This window comes from Ruditapes philippinarum, unplaced genomic scaffold (assembly GCF_026571515.1).
Source record: "Ruditapes philippinarum isolate M1 unplaced genomic scaffold, ASM2657151v2 ctg1243_1_1_1_1, whole genome shotgun sequence".
In the NCBI taxonomy this organism is placed as follows: Eukaryota; Metazoa; Mollusca; class Bivalvia; order Venerida; family Veneridae; genus Ruditapes; species Ruditapes philippinarum.
In genome coordinates this window covers 15,079-33,805 of record NW_026856925.1, presented here as the reverse complement: position 1 = coordinate 33,805, position 18,727 = coordinate 15,079, and positions in this window count along the sequence as shown.

Here is an 18,727-nt window from a genome sequence, read left to right as displayed (position 1 = left end):
AATTAATTAAATAAAATTGTAAGTGATTTATTGTGGATATTATTATGATGAATGATATTTTTTGTACTAGAACATTTTATTTATTTATTTATTTATTTATATTTATTTATTTATCTATTTATTTATTAAATAATATTTATTTATTTATTATTATTATTATTATTATTACTATAATTTATTATTATTATTATTATTATTATTATTATTATTCTATTTAAATTATGTAATAAGAACATATACCTCGCACGTGGTTTGTTGTTTTGTTACGATAAAATAAAGATCATGCTCTAAACCTGGATCAATGCCATTCTAATTTTAGTATCATTCCTGTACGAAACAAAACTTGCATGAATGACTCGCAATATGACAGACATTTATGTTATTGAAAAAAGTAATAGTTTGATTCTGATTCTCAAATCTTGACACTTGATTTTAACATGACTGTCTGTCTCAAGGACACGATTCTTTAGTATTTTATATTGCATACATAAGATTTTATGCTCACATAAAATTATTTATGTCATTGGTCCCTTTTGGTCTCGGCCCGTTGAATTTTCGTATTCTTTGTTCTATAGTAAATCAGTCACATTTGAGGCTTAATTCTGGATTTCACTGTTCTTGATAAATTATATACTGTCTTCAACTTTAAACATCAACACTATCTAAGTCAAATGAGGCCCAAAATATAATAGGTTAGCCGTCTACTTTTTTCAGAAATCTTCATTCTGTTGTAACACTGTTTAAATTCACCACTTTAAAAACTCCTGACTGCTGGTGGGTGCTACATCTTTAATCCTTCCGCCAACAAATGAGTTCCTGGAGAATACACAAAAAACAACTTTTAAAGTCGTCATATAACATACAAAAACTACACACATGCAATAAATACACTTTTATTATGACCAATCTAACTAGAGATGACTTAAATTGGGCCACTTCAAAATTTAAAAGAACTACTTTCTAGACTACAACGGATTCGGTCTAATTCCGTACCGGGTTGAGACATATTCTCATCACTGTACTGTACAGAATATTACCCGGGTTTTAGCTAAGTATGTCTTATCCAATCAATATCAAGACCTAAATCATGTGATGTTAATTAACCAATGATTACATTAGATCTATCACAAAGAAATAATTTTGGCGAAGAAGGATATCTTGACATTCTTTATTACTAAAATCCACCTCCTCCAACTCCACCCTCCTCTTTCATTTTGTGTAGTTGATATAAATACCATTTCATTTATTGTTCATGAATACAATCCTTTCACTTATTGTTTATCCCAAAATACTTGTGTCACTATTCATGAGGTACATTATATGTATATTGTTCTTGCAAATATTTATCAAACTAGTCGATGTTATATTATCTCTTTCAAATTTTTTATTGTTTATCATAAATACTTATCATCTAGTCATATGTAATACACTTATTCATGTACAGAATTTGTAAAATATTTTTCAAGGATGTAGCCCTACATCAAGTGGTACTAGACACAAGATAAAAGGGCACAGGTTTCCAGACTATGGTTTTTCCTGGGCGAGTCGACCACGATTTGAAAACTATTTTTTGATCAATTTTCTTTTTGATCAGCAGTTCATATTATAAAATTATATTTGTTAAGGTGTTTTTGTTCTACATTGTGTCATCCATTATAACTTTTGCTAAGATTGTTTTCTATTTGAAAGTGTATTTTGATTGTCATGTTTGTTATTATGTAACATTTGTCATTTATGGCATTTAATAAATGCCCTATTTCATTCAACCCAAGTGTTGTGTTTTATCTCATACCAAACAAGTTCGTCTTGCCAGTTGTATTTGCTTGACCTGGACAATAAATACAATTTTATTACCTTATCTGTTTCGAGTATTATGCACGCTGCAATTTAGTTGTCATCATGCAAAAACTTTAATGTAGCATTACCAGAATATTTTTTAAAAATATCAGCATGAATCTTGAAATAATTGTTTAACATTGCAAGGCACAGTTGCATGACAAGAGGCATTATTCTGAAAGATATATTTTGCCCCTTTTTTAACTTGGACTTTTTGTCAAAATAATTTTTTATTAGTAAGATGATCTCGGAATAATTGTTAAAAATAGCAAGGCACATTGAAAGACAAGAGGCATTATTATATTTTTATTTTGGAATATTTGTCAAAATAACTCATTATTAGTAAGATAATTTCAAAATTATCAAAACTTTCGACTTGGCATTAGTAATTATTTAATTACCATGACTATGCAGAATTGTACGAATAATGGCAATACTTTTAAGAGTTATGCCCCTTTTAAATATATATAAGATGTTATTGATAGTTGCCCTTAACAGATGAGGTTAACACAGCATATGTATACTCTTGCTTCTTTTATTAAAATAAAATTATTGTTTTTTACAAAATAATTCTTATTTGGGTTTCTTTGAAATTAGTGAAAACATAAGATGTTTTATAAAACATTTTATAATTTTCAATTGCTTTACAACACTGAATCACCTAGTGCTTTCACATCGTCGGATACTAACAGTTAACATGAAACATAACATGTAATCTGATAAAATTTAATGTTAATGGTTCGGCCGTGGCTATCTGGCGATGGTGCTTTCAGCGCTTTGATAACTACCGTCTGCGCTGTTAATTAAGTGTGTTGCATTTTGCAATTCTTTATAGCTAGCTTTATCATTAATTATTTATGTGGTGTATCACTATCATTTCAAAGAATATTAATAATTGACCACACAGAACTACTCATTTCTCACAGTTGTGTAAGTCTTTGAACGTCGTGCCCGGGTAAAACGCTTCAACTTATCATATGTAAGTGTAAGAACTATAGATAGTTTGAGTGTTCTGGTGTTATATGAGGGAACCCACGATCCCTTGGTTGAAAGACAGGCATTTTAATAACTAATTAACATACATCTTTTACAACTAGGCCATGTCCTTTAATAATTCAACAAGGAAGTTTCCTTCAACACCATATATCAGAAATATTTTTTTCTCAAATCTTTCTTCCAATTAAATTACTTTAAAAACGTAATTATACTTCATAATTTTGATGACTTATCAGCAGATTTTCAAGTTTGATTTTATCAAATAATCTATCATCTGTCGCGTGTGTTATATACACTTCATCCGTAACGTTAACATGCGAAGTTTTAATACCCTGTTTACATGCTAGGATATGCGATTACTATAAACTATTTCAAATCACTGCGATCAATTTCAATGACATTTGATTCGTTAGAAGTGGAACCCTACATACATGCATATTCATGTACATACATGTACATATGGACTTAGTTAAAATCGTTTGTATTTAAAATGGTTGATGATTTCAAGTAATTTGAACATGACGATCCGTATGTATCTGGTTTATTGTTCGCTGACTTTGAAACCATCTGTCCTTCACCATTGACAAAAGAATGTATTCAATCTGATTAAAATCAGCGCCTATAATTACCGCTACCCATTAGGATCTGACGGCCACCAATAGGAGGTCACCTTCTCGTGACCTTTCAAACTGCCAATCATTGGCAAGAAATAAGTGAAATAGATTTGAACTTCAATTAGAATGAGAGTTTATTTTTTCATTTGGGTAAGCTATCCAGCTCGCTCACGATATTTAAAATAATGCTTAAAAATCTTGTAAAAAAATTGATTACGTATTACTTTTAAACATAAGATATGTAACTAATAATTTACTATTCTAAAATATTGATAATATAGCAATTAAATATTATCTATCTTAAATAAATGTAATCTTAAAGACTTAAAATATATCTTATCACCATAAAACTTATCAATAATTATATATAATTTATATACATGTAATGTCAGCATGAATAATACATAATAATAATCGTAACAGATTAATTTAAGACAGGGATAGATTGCTCTACGTACAATATTTACTTAGTGGAAACTAAGTGACCAATAAGTCAAATAATGAAGAAAAAAATAATAATGGTCACATTTAAAATTTCACGCGCTTCTCAACTGTTCATCTGAGCATGTGCAACTTTCGGACCACTTTGTCCTCATTATTTAAGCTGAATCGATATATCACAAGACATATTAATGATTGAAATCACGAATGGCTGCTGTATTGGCATAAACCAGATATTCTGACAAGGTAACTGGGTAAAGATATAGAGGAGAGACACATTTCATGTTACACCTACTTGGTGAAGTGGGAGTGAGACTAAAAAAGTGTTGGAACACCACACTAAATGCCGCATTCCGGTTTATACCGGACAAGGCGCTTGAAATGATGAAATATGCTAAAATCTCGCCTTTTCATCGGTCAAAATGCGCTTTAAGATGCCTAATTCATCTATTCACACCGATTAATTATGATAAGAAAGCGACATTTTTCCATTTTGTGATGATTTCTGAAAGCGTCTGGAGGTACAGCTGCAACACAGTAGTGAGTTAAATTCGTCTAGTGGCACCTGGTGTAAATTCTGTTATTGCAATTTAAATGTTAGGGACTTCTATAACATATGATCATATCGGTGTGAACACATGTCCAGATGTTCAATAAGTTAGTTTACAACAATTTTTTCTTGTAAATTGTTGGAATTTCGAACTTCCGGCGGCGCTGAGAGGTATGGGAACGGTAAAGTGGCAATAATTTATTGGTTGTCCTGTGCCTGAACATTTGTAAATTAAACCTTGTTAGACAACCTTCAACTTTACTCTAATATTGTTTTCCAAGGCAACCTGAACAGAGCCAGTCATACCTACATACTAATGCAGTCTGACCAAGATCTATATTTTAGCTGACCAGTTTCCATATACATTTCAATAGCAAATAAAAAGCTTTACATTCAAATCAGGATAATTCCATTACCACTGCGGTATACCGTACCCCGGATATTGCTCGATATTATGAGGACTTTCATCCCATTTCGCGACTTTGAACGGGGAACGAAGGTAAGTTCATCGACGATATTTTCCAAACTAATGGCTATTTCATTTATCTAAACGGGTTTTATATATTTAGAGGTATTTTTGTAGCTCTAAAATACGTAAAAGTATTACAGGTATTTGTAAAATTGATTAAACTACCCCTTAACGATCCGCTGCTCACTAGAAAATACTGACCGCGATAATGTAGAATCGTTAGAAATTATTATATTACCAACATAAAAAAAAATGAATCGAGCAATTTTTTTATTCACAATCCAAGTATGCCTTGTCCAAATTTCAGGCAAAAAGTGTGAAAGTACAAAAAGATACAGGCCAAAAAAGATACAAGACAGTGTACCGAGTATTGATTTTAAGTGTACAGAGTATTGCAAAATAGCCCAACTTTAGTGTACGGAGCATTGCAAAACAGAATGAGCACATTAGTATGGAGACTCGATATTTTTGTCTAATTTTAACGTCTGTTTATCGATTCAATTTCATTTTTCTGATAATGTACTGTTTATATGATATTTATTCAAATAGTTCAGATTCAACAGTGCATTTTCAGTGTTATTACTGTTCTTTTCCTACGGGCAAATACAGAGATTTAATTTCCAATTTGGTTGAAAATCACACTATGGATGAAATTAAGTGTGTGCTGGGTCGGAAGCAGGGTAGAGCCATCAAAATTGACGATAAAAAACTTTACATGTCTCAAGACACTTTGATCAACGAGACCAATCTCTGAAATGGACAAGAATAAAAAAAATATTTAGATGACATTGATAATAGGCTTTTACAGGGCAAGTTTGCCTTAAGAAACATATCGACTCACTTAATAAAATATTGGCCTGAGGGCTTATGCCGTCCAAGCATGCCGGTATCGTCTTAACATTTTACTGCATGAGCATAATGCGAAAAATGGCTGTTTTCATTTAATTATAATTAAGCGTAATTTAAGCCTCTTGTTACAAGTTCAAACTGCTATGAAACTATAAAAAATGCTTCAATACTGATCAAACAGGGCACAAATGTTAGCTGGACCATAGCCTGTGGAATAGCATGCTCAATTTTAAATTTCCAATTATCATGGCAACGGGGTGGGGGGCGTCTCAAAATTGCCAAAAACCTCTATTTTGCGTTGTTTTTTCCCATCAAAACAGATTTCAAGGTGCACCAACTTCTCAATGATTGAGATAAAGTCTTAGGTTTTCGGCGTTTATTACACGGTACCTTTAAAATCGACCTGAGGCCATTTAGCCGCCACAAGTCCCAAGTCTTCTCGGCGATTAGAGGGGCTACTGCCCCACTTCAAACCCCAAACAGAAGGGGGCACATCCCCCCCCCCCTGCGTAACCCCCTTGATGTACTTTTTTTAATGGGTGGCGCCGAAAAAAGTGATCACTCTTTTGAAACAACATTTCTCAAACGAAAAAACCGTGTTTGGGGCCTAAATAGCGCATGTTTTACATTATTTGAGGCCTCAAAAGGGGTGGGGTGTAAAGCCTTCAAAAACACGCCTTTATGAGGTAAAAGGTTATAAGGAACATAACCTTTTTATTGCATCTGCTGCCCTTTATCATAATCTTATCAAAATCGATTATTCGGTTTTTGAGCTGTACCCGCTCGGCAGTCATACGGTAACTCATTGCTAATGGCGTAACAAAATTTCACGTGCAGCGGTCTGCCGTTGCTAGAGTGCAGGTACAAAATGCCCGAAAGTTACCTTTTATATGGATTTTTGGCATAGAAGGAAGTCGGTTGATATTAGATATTGGCACACTTGCTCAATACCGTCTAATATTGACAATATTGAGGCAGTATTAATGCACTTTGGATGCATTCTTTTACTATTTAAAGTAAGATATGCAATAATTATTAACAAATTCTGGAAGGTTGATCCTTCGATAGCAACGAGAACATTTTAAACACAGAAAATAGCTGAGTTCGTTCGGCTGAGATTTTTCACGAGCAGGAATGTAAATCTGGATTATTCGCTGATGTTTCCAGTAAAGTACCTCCGAATTCTGCATATTCTGCACATATAGTGTAAATAAGTATACACAGTAAGAAATATTTAAAATTAAATGTGGTAAATACTTTGTGTTTACTACTTGCATTTACTCTTCATTGATAACCAATACTCGTTACACTAAAAAGCAATACTCGTGACACCGGCGGGCAAACTCCAACTCAATACTCGGTACACTGACATGTATATTTATTCTCAAAATGCACTGTCATCTGAGGTTCTATTGTTGATTGAACATTAACAACATAAACATTATCATCATTATCACATTTCACTCGATTCAAGTTTTTCTTTAAGGAAGTATATGCACAAAAACATCAAATTTGACTGATCCGAGCTCATTTATCACGTGAGCAAAGAGACGAATTTTACCTCCTAGTTATATTTTAAAGCTATTTCTCAACATTTTTGGGGTTTCAGTAACTAGAGAAATTATCGTAGTATTTGTTTTTCTCCAAAATTTATATCAAACCAATTCAAAATGACTAAATATCGTCACTAAACATACCTTCTTTCCTCGTTCAAAGTCGCGAAATGGGACGAAAGTCCTCATAATATCGAGCAATATCCGGGGTACAGTATACCGCAGTGATTACACACATTTAGCATGGGATTTAACTCAATACATTAGTACCTCTAGACGCTTGCAGAAATCATGATCACAAAATAGACAAATATCATTTTTTTTCGCCGATTCTTATACTTTTCATTCATTACAAGACGTTTTAAAGTTCATTCCGGCGAGATTTTAGCATTAATCATTCAAGGCGTCGGCCCGATGAATTGTCGTATTCCTGGTTCTATAGTAAATCAGTCACATTTGAGGCTTAATTCTGGATTCCACTGTTCTTGATAAATTATATTCTGTCTTAACTTTAAACATCAACACTATCTAAGTCAAATGAGGCCCAAAATATAATAGGTTAGCCATCTACTTTTATTCAGAAATCTTCATTCTGTTGTAACAATGTTTAAATTCACCACATTAAAAACTCCTGACTGCTGGTGGGTGATACATCTTTAATCCTTCCGCCAAAAAGTGAGTTCCTGGAGAATACACAAAAAACAACTTTTTAAGTCATCATATAACACAAAAACTACACACAATCATGCAAAAAAATACACTTTAATTATGACGAGTCTAACTAGGGATGACTTAAATTGGGCCACTTCAAAATATTAAAGAACTACTTTCTAGACTACAACGGATTCGGTCTAATTCCGTACCGGGTTGAGACCTCAAGCGCTTTGTCCGGTATATACCAGAATACGGTATTTAGTGTGATGCTCCAATGGCACCCTTAAGCATGATCAGTATTAAATACACTCAATGGCAAATCGTTATCATGTTTTCGAATCAATTTCTAACAATAAAACTCATATCATCTTTCTTGTTGATACTCACTGTGGTGAAATGACGTGTCAACTGTACCTTAGACGAATTAAATCTTGACATATTGCGAGACGTGAGAAAGTCGGACTTGGATCAGCGTTTTCTTTAACCTCACTGTAAAAAAATCAATTTTCCAATTAGATCTGTTCAATGGCAATTTTTATGTCAGACAGGGTTTTTTAGGTTACAAAATACAAATGTAGCAATGCAGATTTGTGTCTCTTTTTAAAGCATTGTTGATGATACATGTGTAGATGGGTGTGTGGGTGCACATGTAAGTTCAATAACCAGCTTTCATTCATCCAGCATTCATTTTGAAGCAAAACCCTGTATGTTAGCCTCAAAGCTTCAATACTCATTAACGGGGATTTGAACCCATACCGGGTACTTTTACTTTCACATGGGATTAATATTTGTCCCAACTTTCACTGTATCAGATATGTGTGAAAATGTATCGCAATTTTGTAAATGAGATTAACTATGTTTTAACGAGGGACTTTAGAGGGATCCGCTTTTTTTGGCATTACGGGACTGGAGATTAATGTTGATGTAAGTTTAGAGCAAAATTCGCTCACTCTCTTTTTCCAGAATAGTTAAAGTGAAAAATGACCTTAAATGAAAACCGTTGCAACGCTTTTTACGATGAATAGCACCAAAATATGTTTCTCAATTTATTTTCGGGTATATTTCTTAATTTTTTTCAGCTATCTTTCTGTTTTAAGTGCCCTAGATAGTCCTATGTTTTAGGCTTTTGGACCTTCCTTTAATTCAAAATGATTTTACGGACCTTCTATTTTTTCAAATAAGAGGAATCCTAGTCTGTACTAGTTGGTGTATAGTTGGTGTTTTTCAGCAACATATGATGAAACATGGTAACTCAACATTGGCGCTCATGTGGGTCACGTGAGCCAGGAATCTATATAAATAGCAGCCGGAAATTCGGTGGATGTAACCCTTATTCTTACTGTTGTGTGGCATCATATTCCCATCACAGCTGGATATTTAAGGCAATCATTTTAATCGTTATATTTAATACGAAATTTAATCACGCTTCCGTATTTTGCTTCAATTTTTTACCGCCTGCACACTGTGAAATTTCTCCCGTTTCCCGATTGGACGACTCGCTATAAACGTAACACGGTGGAATTGTGCGTGCCTTTACTTAGCTAACAATGAGTTATGTAAAAATTCAAAACCTGATAAATTGATGGAGCAAAAATGCACGTAATTTCTTCTAAATTTTCAGTTTGAATTTGGATAAGGAAACGGCAAGTTTGAAAAATGATTTTAAGCGGAAATAAAAGTAAGTCACTTTGTGTTTTTTTCATTTTCTTGCAATTTTCCCATCGCTTTTATTTAATTTTTAAGTTTAATTAATTATATTTGTAAATATGTTTATTGATAAATGATGAAAGAATCGAGCAAAATTGACAAAATATTAGCAATTAAGATATTATTTTATGTTTTATATTTGGTAAAATATCCAATTTAAGATTTTACTTTATGTTTAACGTCCAAAACGATGCAAAAACATATTTAAAAAAAAAAAATTTATGAAAATTCTTATTGGGTTTATTTAAAGGCACATTATTCCTCAGAAACAGATAATGTTTCTGATAAAGATTTACTTCTTTAAAAAGGGGCAAACAAATAGTTTAAGAGAAATGTTAGATGCTTGTTATCCGAAAAAAAAGTGATAAATATGAAATAATTTGTCATAAATGTAGCAAAATGTAAACAAAGTAGTATTTTGACTTACATACAAAAAACTTATTCACCATAAATATTCTTATAGCCAAATAGCAACAGATGTAGTTCAGGTAATTGGCCAATGAGTAACTCTTTGATTTTATTTCTTTAAAATCACCCAAAGTTTTTTTAAAGCCTTTGAGAAACAGAAATAAATAAATAAATAATTGGCCTTAAAATAAACTAAATACTGCTGCATCCTGGTATTTTTGCCAGTGAGATTTGAACAATATAACTAATTTTATAACACTCATTTATTAAAAAAGCACCCTTTTTATCAATTATCACAGAGTGTTTAGATATTAAATATAAAAAAAAAATAAACGGACTTGTATAAAAATGATGCGTTTGCAAAATATACATTTAAAAGTAAATAAAAATGATCAATAAATAAACAAAATAGAAAAGAAATACAAAAACAATATCTTATCAGTATTTAGCGATAATCGTTGAATATTTAACACCGCTTTTGAGTGTTAATGCGTAGGAATTAGCCACGAATACCGCATTCATATTCTTTTTATGTGTATCCTGAGAAGTCTCAAATCCTGTTCAGCTATTCATTTTTATGAGAGTGACTCTGTCCTTTTTGATATAGTAAGTAGCACCCGAGCGTTAATAAGTGCCTATGACCAGTTCTGTTACAGTAAAATATGTCTTGATGAAGAGAAATAAGAGATAACTTATCTTGACCCTACAACCCTTTTCATTCTAAGCGCTTAAACAAAAGTTAGCAAATGGTACCAATGTTTACGTCTTAATTAAAGCCCATTATGCCTCAGAAATGTTTTTTTATTCCTCAATTAAAAAAAATTGGTGTACTTTTGAATATGGACGTTTCTGCAAAAGTATACTTAGTATCCCATCCCCACAGCCATCCAAAATACATACACAAATATTTTTTTTAAAAAATGAAAGAGATTCTCCCAACAAAATTTTCCTTAAATATATGGTAATCTCCAAATATTTTAACCCTAAAATGGTTAATTTATATGAGAACTTTTACCGGGTATATAATATTTTAACCCATACTTAGCTCAACGCATAATAGTGATTTGTCCTAGTTTGAGTTTGCCCTTCGTTAATGCGAGGTATTTTGTTTTAAAGGCACATAATGCCTAAGAAATCAATACCGGTAATTGCTAATTTCTTTAGAAAGGTCAGATTTGTGATATTTTGATAATGAATTTGGAGTACCGTAGACGTTAAACAACTGCATAAAGTAGCGTTGAATGTGCAGTAATGTGTTGTAAAAGTAGCAAGATATAAACAAAGTTGTTGTTTTTTACTTCCATACAAAATACCAACTCATACAAAATACCAACTCACTATAACTATATATACATATTACTAAAGAGGAAAAGAAGCGAAATATAGTTTATCTATATGGTCAATTAGTAATTATTTGAAAACTGTAATAAGATAACCCCCCCCCCCCCCCCCAAAAAAAAAGGTTTTGAGAAATCCAAATAATAGTATTTTTGGGCTTAATGGGCCTTAAAAATTCTGTATAGATCATTATTGGGGCTAAGAATGCACTGCTGTTTTTATTCTATACTATTTTCATAGGTAAAACTTAATGTTCCTCAAAGGGATAATACTGAAACCGTACATATTATTAGTAATACTAAGGTCTTTCAAATAGAAGCCTGGTTATGTAGATTTTTGACAGGTTATATGGCGAAGTTTGAACGGTTTTTCGCTTATATAAAACAGCAAGTTTGTAACTCCGCTTTTAATTGATTAATCATGACGTTTATATAAATTATATACACGGCTGCTATCAATTTATGACGAAACTTCACCTATTTCTATAAAAAGGGAGTTTGCTGTATAAGGAAGTCGTTATAAATATTCCTGAAAGGTTATATGCCCGTATATAAACGGTTGTTGCCAAACAACCGTTTATATACGGTCATATAACCTATCAAAAATCTTTATAACTAACAATATAATACGAGTCGATTGGTGGGGATTGTATTGCAAACAATGGCAGTAAAATGGTTATATGGCAACACCGTCCTGAAGAGTTAATTGAAGTGGGTCGGTTTTTTTTGGATCTCAAAAGGCTAAAATCTTTGGACCTACTTTAAGACTTACCTCCTAGCTCCTTTAACGGGGAAGCACCTCTAGACCTTTAGATCGAGTATCTGGCAAATAATTACAAAAGTCGGCATTTAAACGATTGAAAATTGTCACACACTACTGTAAATTGAAATTAATGATCACGCTTTTACTTGAAAACTGCGGGAAGCCCATTGGGCAAACGTGTTCCGGCTTAAGATTTTCGATGATTCATAAAGAAAATTGTTTTTACGTCATACTGGAGTACGTGATTGTATGAAGTGTTCCTGTGAGATATTTGCCAATTGCATGTAGGACCCTTTCTTGATTGGTAATTTATTATTTTTGTGGGTTTTTTTTGGTGCCTTTTTGGAGGGGGCGGGGGTGTTGTTGTTTTTTTTCTTACAACAAAAACAATTAATGCCAGAAAAAGGTTATTTAACTCTATTTTAGTAAAATATTTCTATATGAAGGACCTTTTCTGGATCAATGAAAAAAAACGAGTTAATTTTCTTTCGAAATGAATTAAATTATTGCCAGGAAGAGGTTATTTAAACAATATTTATTTCTTTTACGTACTTTACGAGTTGTTTTCGTAATTTATGTGTTTTATTTTGATACTACAAAATAAAAGGCGACATTTTTTAAGACTCTCTCATACAGCATTGAACTTACTTAAAGGAACTCCACTAAGGTCCAAAAGCCTAAAAACATAAAATTTGAATTTCACACATAGATCAACAGAGGCACTTAAAACTTAAAGATATACAAAAGATAATTAAGAAATATATACACAGAAATAAATTGGAAGGCGTGTGTTTGTGCTATTCTTAGTCAGGTTTTAGTGAAAAGCGTTGCAACGCTTTTCATTTTTGTTTCATTTTCACAATTAAAATAATTATTCTGGAAAAACGGTGAGAGCAAAACATTGTATACATAAAGTAAATTGAGTATATAGATTAAATATTTCTTGACGTGCAATGTAACACCGCGGTTGACTTCGTTATTAATTTATGTGGTGATTTTTTACTGTTATTTAAAAAACAACATCACCAAACAAACAAATGAAAACAACAACAAAGAACAACAAAACAATTGGTTCGATTAAGATGGTTAACCTATCTAACTACATGTATATCTTTGTTTAAAAATATTGTTCAAAACTTGGCCAAGAGGACACAAAAGACTAGGTCTGATCTTGATGAAACTTTACCGCAATAGGTCATCACTACCATATGTTTGTTAAGATGTTCTATTTATGCGGTAAAAGTTTGTCTCTTTTGCCATATACACAGGTCCTGTTTATGCGTTGAAAATCGCCGCACAGTTTTTGTCAGTTATGTTGGACAAATCCCGAAAATGCTCGAATAAGTTATAGTGTTTACAATTGTTATTCTTATTCTTTTTTATTTTCCAGATACTACCGGACTGCTTATCTTCATCACCGGTTGTATATTAAGGTAAGATATCAAAATAAGACCATTTTAAATCACACAAGCTATGTCAGGAGGTTTTATGGAGGCGTATAGATCTTTAAATCTTGTAATATTACAATTTTAAGTTTTTTTGAATGCATGCGAATCAAAATGACAGTTAAACAAGCATTAAAATTCAATAAGATGTATTTCATGCGGTGCATTGTAAATTCGTCAGTATTTACTAACTCTTCTATTAGAATCGGCGTATAGTTTGATTGACTTAAAAATCAATCAAATGTATTTGTTTAAGAAACCAGAGATAATCCATCAAGAAGTATATCAATTTTTAATTTGAAGAATAATGCGTTTAAAATCATATTAAAGATAGTCGTGAACAGATGGTAGATTTAAATTCTTTTAACGTCAAGATATACAGTAGAATGTGGTATATGGAAGACCTTTGTAAAAAGTTACCGGCGGATTACTTATTGACCTTTTTGTATGATAACAACCGAGGTACAACGGTGATCTTACTTTAAAACGGATAACATAAACAATTTGTAAAATGCCCGTGTGAATTATGATAAATTTCCTCATGTCAAAGAAACATTTACAAAGTTAGCGTTTTTTGTCTACATTTAACCCTTACACGCGCTAAATTGGAAACCACTTTTTGTTCTTTTATTATTCTTTTTTACTTTACTCGTATTTTTTTATCCCCCGCCGATGAAATTGGGACGGGGGTATTGTTTTGGCGTCTGTCCTTCCGTCCGTCCGTCCGTCCTTCTGTCCGTCCCAATTTCGTTTCCGTGCTAGTTCTCTGCAACTACTAGCAGGAATTCAACAAAACTTGAAGGGAACCATCAATACCAAGAGGAGATGCGCATATCGTCGCCTTGATCCGGTCTGACCTTTTAACACAGAGTTATGTCCCTTGATTATGCATATACAGCAATAATCGTTTCCGTGCTTCTTCTCTGCAACTACTGGCAGGAATTCAACAAAACTTTATGGGAATCATCAATATCAAGAGGACATGCGCATATCGTCGCCTTGTTCCAGTCCGACCCTTCAACACAGACTTATGGCCATTGATTAGTTATTTAGTATGCATATACAGCAATAATGGTTTCCGCGCTACTTCTCTGCAACTACTGGTAGAAATTCAATGAAACGTTATGGGAATTAATCAATACAAAGAGGACATGCGCATATCGTCGCTTTATTCTGGTCAGATCCATCAACACAGAGTTATGGCCCTTAAATTAGATAGACAGTATGCATATAGAGCAATAATCGTTTTCGTGCTATTTCTCTGCAAATAATGGCAGGAATTCAACGAAACTTTATAGGAACCATCAATACCAAGAGAAGATGTGCATATCGTCGCCTTGATCCAGCTAGAATCTTCATCACAGAGTTATGACCCTTGATTAGTTATGCAGTATGCTTATAGAGCAAAAATCTTTTCTGTGCTATTTCTCTGCAACTACTGACAGGAATTCAATGAAACTTAATGGGAACCATCAATACCAAGAGGAGATGTGCATATCGTCGCCTTGATCCAGCTAGAGCCTTCGTCACATAGTTATGGCCCTTGATTAGTAATGCAGTATGCATATAGAGCAATAATCGTTTCCGCACTACCTTTTAGCAACTACTGGCTTGAATTCAATGAAACTTTATGGGAACATCAATAACAAGATGTGCGTATCGTCGCATTGTTCCGGTCCGACCCTTCAACACAGAGTTTTGGCCCTTGATTAGTTATGCAGAATGCATATAAAGCAATAATCGTTTCCGTGCTATTTCTCTCAAACTACTGGCTTGAATTAAACAAATCTTTATTTGGACCTTCAATTCCACGACGTGATTTGCATATTATCGCCTTGCTCCGGTCAGAATCTTCATCACAGAGTTATGGCCCTTGATTACTTATGCAGTATGCATATAGAGTAATAATCGTTTCTGCGGTATTTCTCTGCAACTACTGGCTGGAATTCAAGAAACCATCAATTCTAAGAGGAGGTGCGCATATCCTTGCCTTGTTCCGGACAGTCCTTTCAACACAGAGTTATGGCCCTTGATAAGTTATGTAGTATGCATATCGAGCAATATTGCTATTTCTTTGCAACTGCGGGATAGACTTCAACAAAACTTTATGGAAACCATCAATACAAAAAGGCAATGTGCATCTCATTGGCATGTCCAGATAATACTCTTTAACACGGAGACATGACCTCTGTTATTGCCCTGAATTTTTATCATGTACAAAGAATATTACTGTTTATTTTATGATAAATATATGTTAATGTCAAATGTCAAATGTTAATTTGATCCTTAATTTGATCCTTATTTTGATCCAGTTCATTTTTTTGAATGAATATTGTTATTCGTACATTTTATCACAAAATAAGAAAATATAAGTTTATATCTTTGCAAATCAGCAAACCAATAACAATATACAATTGTAAAGGGACCAAATCAGTTCAGCCTAATTAAGATCAATGTAATCTACGTACATCAACGAAAACGAAATCAGGATCACTTGAATCTGATGCTAATCTGTTCTTTGTGAACATGTGTCACGTGTACGAAGTTAGTTGCAGCTAGAGAGGTCTATTTAAAAACTCACTATATTTAATGATAATCGGAGCTGTTACCCGGAGAGCATGGGTAACAGCTGTACTCTGGTCACAATCATTTTTTCATTATCTGACACCAGTGCTGGTTAGTTTCTGAAGCGGAGTCGAAAGTGATTTATAAAAGTTGCAAGAACTTGTTTCGAAATCAAGCTAAACTTTGTATGTTTAAACTTACTGCAACTGATGTATATGAAGAAACAAACGAAATTATCAAATAAAAGGAATTCCTCTTAACAATTTGTCAACAGCCCAAGATTTTAAAAAGCTAGAAAATTTAATTTATCTGAGGGTTGCATCTAACTCAACATAAACATGTTTGCCGTGGGATAACCTAGCTCGTATTAATACGACATGTAAATATATGACCGTGTTTTTATTAAAGCAACATTGAAGTATCTGGAATTAACGCAATATATGTCTTATTTACATAAATGACAGTATATAAAACTTACATAATCTTCCAGCTTTTGTGATATAATAATGTTAGTGCCATATCAGCCAATTTCTTTTTATATGAAGTAATAAAAAACTTGTCTTAGGGGTTTCGTTAATAGCTAACGATGATAGTAAATGATTAAATTTATCCTAAAAATGTTCAATATCACAGGATCGAAGGGAATTGCAATCAACAAGACACGGATTGGATGGATTTTGTAAAAGTTGTCCTACGTGCATATGTCACACCGTATCGCGTCAAACGGTTGTCTACCATCGAAAAGTGTGGTTATTTTCAATCACAATTCACGTAAAGTAAAGCTTGTACAGGGCCAGAAATTTGTTTGCTGGCTCATTTAGATGTTGACTATGAATCAATAACATTGATTTACCCGAACACTGTTGGGATATGTTAAAACTAGGTTAATATTATTGTCCGTCAATTACTAGTATGTTTTTATACCGGCATGTATATACTAGAACGGATGTCGTCGCGTTGAACGGTTGTCTTCAAATTTGATCGTACTGGGTTTTTTCTGTCGTTCAAAGACAAATTTTGTCAATTTAACACATTAAATATTAAAATTTAGTATGAACATATGACCTTTTTTAAGATATGATGATAACTGAGTCATTAAGATAAAAAAGGTATATTTCTATTAAGGAAAACGCATGATAAGTTTCCCATATTCCTGACTTTAATATAATCTGTTGTCGTGTTGTATTAATTTTCTAAGATTTGGCAAATTAACATGATCCAAGAAAGCCAAACATTTTGCAGAACATGTAGACGTGTAGATTCGGTTTAAGTGTGAGCATATCACGTTATCTCTCCCCCAACGCATATAAACACACAAGCACGCACACACACACACGCACACGCACACGCACACGCACACACACACACACACACACACACCGTTATTTAAGGACTTTTTTTATATAATAGAACCATCGATTCAAAGACCTGAAAAAATAATAATTAGAAAAAAATAGATTACCTTTGAGGAGATTTGTTGCAGCTGCCTTTAAACACATGTCACTAAATATTTTGAATAAGATTTCACGTGAAAAGCTTAATTGAATAATTGAATGTTTAAATGTCACGTGACATAATGATATGTATAAAAAGATGTTTCTTTTCTTAAATTTTAGTCAACTAAAGATGGATAAGGCAAAAAAGTTATTTACATATATTTGCAGAATTTCTTCAAGTTTGATTGTAGTGAACAGTGATGAAAATGTACAATACGGTACAAAGATGGACTTAAATTACAAATTAAGAGAAAGCAGGAAAACTCGAGATACAAACAACTGTGGACAATGGTCACCATGGAAGAATGAAAATCACCCATCTTCGTCCAATAAAGAAGACCATGAAAGCTTCTCACAAAGCGAACTGGATAATTTCTGTTCCCACGGTACTGTAAACAATATTGAATGCAAGGATGACAAAGGTGAACCATTTTCTACTAATAAGACGGCAGGGGACGGGGCTTATTCTGTACAATGTTACGATGTCCACGTCGGGTTAATCTGTAAACAGCATAATTCGAAATTTACAATATGCCCTGATATGTCCATGCGGTATCAATGCTCATGCACCAACGGACATCACTCGGGAATTACACAAGGTATGCGTCCATCTGTCAATGTAGACTTTTCTATTCTTGGTCTGCACTGGTCCAGATGTAAAAAAATACAAATAAAGTAGTATACATATTTTTTTGTTTCCTTTTTTTCTTTTTTTTTCTTTTGTAACTTTAATATTTGTTGGTTGACAATGAAATCTATTTAATTCTCTAACAGTACCAATTACTGAGAAAAAACAAACATAAACAAAGAAAAGAAAAATGCCTGTCTTGTAAAATGAATTCGTTAATTTTAAGAATCTGAAAATCCTTTTTTTTAATCTTTGACAGTATCAATTTCACACCTTCAAGTCCTTCTTTGTACAGTACCTATTTACTTGTTTGGTGTATTTCTATTTCTTGATTATTGTTTTTTATAAATTCATATTAATAATTAATGAGCCGCGCCATGACAAAACCAACATAATGCGTTTGCGACCAGCATAGA